General features: G+C 51.6%; 1 pseudogene; it reads left to right on the top strand.

Moving 5' to 3' along the window:
- The first annotated feature begins 415 nt into the window (after positions 1-415).
- On the top strand, positions 416-1,143 carry LOC103200463 (annotated as a pseudogene).
- The last annotated feature ends 4,436 nt before the right edge of the window (positions 1,144-5,579 follow it).

Raw genomic sequence — 5,579 nt, 5'->3', positions numbered from 1 at the left:
GAACAGATGGAAGGAAGCAGGCGGAGCTGTGCAAAGTTGGCCTTGTGTCCTCTGCGGAGGGCTGTGGGAACCCACCTCATAGACCCCAGTGCGGACACCGAGTACTGGAGGGTCTTCCAGGCCCCCGAGCCCCAACCCAAGTCACATGACAGTTCAGATCCTCTGAGGGGATAACCTCCGTGGGTGGTGAGGTCATAAACCTGTAGCAAGCCTGAGGCAGGGTCCACCCAGGAGCCTGGAGTCAGCAGGACCGGACCCCTACGAGGACCAGGATGGCTCCAGTTACCCACAATCCCTCAGCCCTTTGGCAAGTTCCGGAACCTGACATCCCCGCCTGGAGCTGGGTTCTGGTGGAGGGTCATGAGCCGCAGCACGAGGCCCCGGTCTCAGCAGCAGGCCCGGCGGTGAGGTCACCATGTCCACCAAGGTGCCCATCTATCTGAAGCGCGGCAGCCGCAAGGGCAAGAAGGAGAAGCTGCGGGACCTGCTGTCCTCGGACATGATCAGCCCGCCGCTGGGGGACTTCCGGCACACCATTCACATTGGTAGCGGTAGCCGCGGTGACACCTTCAGTGACATGTCCTTCCTGCAGGGCAAGCTCCACCTCCTGCCGGGGTCGCTGGCTGAGGGGGCCGAAGAGCATGGCCCCTTGGACCTCCCCTTCCGGTTCACGCTCACAGCCATGGTGTGCGCGCGGGGGCTCCCCGACGGGCCGTCCTCACTTCTCAAGAACGCCATCTCCCTCCCGGTCATCGGTGGGCTCCGGGCCCTCACCCTGCCTCCCGCCCAGGCCCCACCCAAACCCCCTCGGCTGCACCTGGAGACCCCTCAGCCCTCCCCCCAGCCGTCCCCCCAAGGAGGCAGGGGACATGGACATCTGGAGGACTCTGGAGGCTGGCTCCGCCCTCTGGGGGGCCCGAGGAGCCCTTCCTGTCCCAGGCCAGCTCCCTGCTCTCCCTTCACATGGACCGTGGATTTGCATTTTGGGCCTTTGTTTCCCTCTGTCCATCCTCACCTCCTGGGCAGAACGTGCCACATGGCTTCCTCCTAACAGCCCAGCAAGGGCACAGGCAGGAGGCATTGGCCCAAAGATCCCTGAGCCGCATGGCCAACGGCTCCTCCTTCCCTCAGACCCCTGGGTGAAGGTTTCTCTCTCCCTCCTGGCTTGGCCCTGTCCTTCAGATGCCTTGACTGGGGGCCGGGTGAGGAAAGAGGCAGGGCTCAGGGAGCTGAAGGTTCCGGACCATTGGCGGCAGGTCCTGGTCTGGGGGCCTTGCACCAGTGACGGCAGGTGTCCTGCTTGGTCCCCTCCCCCACGTGACTGGGGGACTCAGGCTGCAATAAGACCAGCTGCTGCTGGTGGCTGTACTGTGTCCCTTGTCCTGTCTGTCTCCGGTTTCTTCCGGAAGCTGGGCCAGTCTCTGCAAGCTGTGAGCTCACGCTGGGGGAGATCCTGGTCCCAGAGGTCTCTGTGGCGGGGAGGCAATGCCCTGAGAGAGACTGTACCCAGTTCCCACCTGTACCTGATTCCCACCCGTACTGAGAACTGAGCAGGAACAGGCCACGTGCCCAACCGAGGCTGTCCCCACCCTGGTCAGGCGCTCACCAGCAGAGGCCAGGGGCAGAGCACTGGTGTGAGCCGGCCTCAGGGCTGGGGAGACTCTCAGCATCAGAGGGCTGGGGGAGCGCGGGAGGCGGGGTCCTGGCCATGCTGCCTGTCAGCAGGAGCCCCAGCTGTTTACTGAGCATGTATTAAACTCCAGGTGTGGCTGCAGGTGCCTGGACACCAGACAGACTGGATCCCTGCCCTCTCGGAGCTGACGTTCCAGTGTGGGAGGAGGAGGTACATCTGTAAAGAAATCCCTAGGGGGCATACACAGTTAAGTGTTTGACTTGAGGCCAAAGAGTTGGTGGGTCAAACCAAGGCATCTTCTAGGCTCTTCTGAAGACAGGCCTGGAGCTCTGCTTTCGGAAAATCAACCACTGGAACCCCTGTGGAGGGAACACTAATTTGCTGTGTAAACTTTCACTAAAAACACAATTAAAAAAAAAAAAAAAACCTGTGGAGTACACTTCTACTCCAACACGAGGTCACCATGAGTCAGAATTGACTCAGCACTGAAATTGAGTACAACTAAACTTTTCAGTTAAAAGACACAGCATTGAATTCTGTTCTGCAGCTGCAGCTTGAAATTTGAGATGTGACGATGGCATCTTGGTGCAAGAACAGGGTCAGGTTTCTGGTGGTGTCAAGTCACCTGAGCGTGATCAGATGTGACTCTGAGCCAAGCCTGACAGATGACAGCCTCATGCTCATGCTTCAGCGAAGACACCAGGCACCAGAGTGAGTGACAGAGGGACTGCCACCTGGCAGAGCACGGTCTGACTTGTGTGCAATTCAGTTTCCCCGTGTATGAAATGGAGCTTGTGGTGGTTAAGTTTGTGTGTCAGCTTGGCTGGGCCTGGTGGAGTGGCTGGGCAGCTGGTGGTAGTTATTCCCCATGATGAGACTTGCAATCAACTCCAGGTGGGACCCACCACAAGCAGCTGAGGAGCTGCTTTAAGGATGTGGTCTGCTTCCCCTCTATGAGAAACAGCTTTGGGAATGGTCTCTAGCTTATGGCACGGTTGAACCTTACATGTAGCTTTGTCACTGCTCAGCAGCCTGCCATGCTCTGCCGATCTTGGGACTTACAATGGACTTGAATTAATGGCCTGCCATGTGGTTTGGTAACATCGGGACTGTGCCATTTCATTTGTCAACCTTGGGCTTGTCAGCCTCGGGCTTGTCAGCCTCAGCAGCCAGTAGCTGCCTGAGTGAAGAGATGCCTCTAGCTCCAATGGGCTGGGAGCAAGAAGCAGAGCTGAAGTCCAAGGTCGAGGGGTTTTCACCCAGCCCCTAGAGCCTGGCACTTTGAACTCGGACTTCTAGCCTCCCGAATTGTAAGAGAATAAACTCCTGATTGTTAAGGCCATCCCATTTGTGGTATTCCTCTTAGACTGGTACTAAGTAACCAGAACAGAGCTTATGACTCACCTCACAGGCCTGGTGAGAAAATCAGAGGTAACACTGATTAACTGCCACAGGGAAGGTATTCAAAACTGGCTGTTGTGTGACATACAGGAACCTGAGGCTCAGAGAAGGCAGAACTTTGAAGCAGGAAAAACAGTTTACAGTCAGCTTGAAACTTTATTTTTTTTAATATATGTAACATAAAATTTTGTTTTAAACATTTTAAATGTATAATTCAGTGACATTAATTACAGTTACATTGTACAACCACTTCTATCTCTTTCTAAAACCTTTCAAACAGAATCATGGGCACCATCACCCCGTGCCTAGGGTGATGGCCATTGTGCCCATCAGTGCCCTGGGTAAGCCCTCCCTGTCCTCTCCAGGGCCACAGGCTGGGACGCCAATCAGGTGGGCCAGGGGCCCCGTCATTCCAGGGGGCGGGGAGGTCACCTGGCCTTCTGGGCTTCCAACCCCCGAGCCCTGAAGAAGCAGAGACCAGAGCCTGACCCCACAGATCAAACTCCCAGATGTCCCCCCATCTCATCTGGATGTTCTGTGGGTGATATTCTTACAGGTCTGTACATCCAAGAGAACCATGAAAAGTAGGTTAGGTTGGGTGGAGTCTGCAATAGATAGGGCAATGACAAGCCAGTTCTCCCTAGGCCTCATCACCCTACAGCTAAGGCCCTTCCTCTCAGTCTTTAGGGGCTCATTGTACCCGACTGGGCCAAGCGGCCTCTAGACTCCAGGTCAGGGGCCTCTTCTCTCCTTAAGCTTAGGGCCAGGACCATCTTGTTCACCTCAGTACCCCAATGCCCAGCTGAGTGATGCCTGGAATGGAGTACATGCACAATAAGTATCTATGGAATGAATGAAGAAATGTATGTATGAATGAAGAAACCAGGACATAGGACTCACACTTCCTGATTTTAAAACACATTTTACAGCTACAGTAATCAGAACAACCTGGTACTGGTATGACAACAGACACAGAGACCAATAGAATAGAATTGAGAATCCAGAAATAAACCCACACGTCTGTGGTTAACCGACTTTCAATAAGGGTGCTAAGTCCTTTCAGTGGGAAAAGAAGAGTGTCTTCGATAAGCAGTGCTGGGAAAATTGGATTTCCACATGCAGGAAAATGAAACAGAATCCATGCCTCACACCATACACAAAACCAAATTCAACGTGGATTAATGTCCTAAGTGTGCAAACTTAAACCACAAAGTTCTTCGAACAAGCAGGGGCAATGTTGTCAGGCCTAACTTTCTGCATCAGATTATCTAACGACAAAAGACAAGACAAATGAATGTCATTACCAAAAAAATTTAAAAAAGGAAAGACAAGCTACCAGCTGGGAGACTGTCTTTGGAAACCATATAACCAAGAATCTAACAACCAAAAAATATGTAAAAACAACAACAAAAAGATAAATAACCCAATCACAAAGTAGACAAAGGACTTGGATAGCCTTTTCACCAAAGAGCATGTTCAAATGGCCTCCAAACACAAGATAAGAGGCTGCTCATCATCAGCCATCGGAGATGCAAATCACAGCCACAAGGGATACCATCTCACTCTCACTAGGATGGCAAAGGGAGCTCTGGTGGCGCAGTGCCTAAGGCACTTGACTGCTAACCAGGAGGATGGTGGTTCAAACCCAACAGCCACTCCTCGGAAGGAAGGCTGGGCAATCTACTTCTGTAGTGATACTGTCTCGGAAACCCAAGGAGGGGTCACTATGAGTTGGATCTAACTCTACGGCAGTGAGTTTGATTTGCCTTTTAGGATGGCAAAGATAAATAAATAACATGTGAGAAGGTGGGAAATTGGAACCTTTCTCTATTGATGGTGGGAATGCAAACTGATATAGCCATGTGGAAAACAGTGTGGTGGTTCCTCAAACAACTAAAAATCGAACTACCAGATGACCCCGCAATTCCACGCCTAGGTACACACCCAAAAGACTTGAAAGCAGAGACTCAGAGACTTGTACACCAATGTTCACTGCAGCACTGTTGCCAATAGACAAAAGATGGAAACAACCCAAATGCCCATCAACAGATGGATAAACAAAACATGGTCTATACAGACAATGGACTACTACTCAGCCAGTAGAAGAAACGAAGTCTTGATACGTACTACAGTGTAGATGAAGCTTGTAGAAATTAGGCCAAGTGAAATAAGCCGATCACAGGAGGACAAATACTGTATGACTTCATTTACATAAAAAGACAAGAAAAGGCAAATGTATAGAGACCAAAGTTTATTAGTGGTTACCAGGGGCAGGAGGGAGGGGGAAGAAGAGAGTTCATGGTAATAGAAAAATCAGTGACTAAGGGTAGGCTGCACAGTCGATTGTTGTAATTGCTGTCAGTAAGTTATAACCTGTGAAAAACGGAATTGGCAAAAGTTTTGTGATTGATATACATACAATAAGAAGTAGCTGCTGAGGCAAAAACCTCATGGGATTTGGTCCCTTGGTTTGGAAGTTTAGGGTCATGGTTTCATGGGACATCCAATTAATTGGCCTAATAGTGTGTTTAGTGCTTCTGTTCTA

This window comes from Orycteropus afer, unplaced genomic scaffold, assembly GCF_000298275.1.
Source record: "Orycteropus afer afer isolate SDZICR_OR568_19922 unplaced genomic scaffold, OryAfe1.0 scaffold00130, whole genome shotgun sequence".
NCBI lineage: Eukaryota > Metazoa > Chordata > Mammalia > Tubulidentata > Orycteropodidae > Orycteropus > Orycteropus afer.
This window is presented reverse-complemented; position numbering and strand designations above follow the sequence as displayed.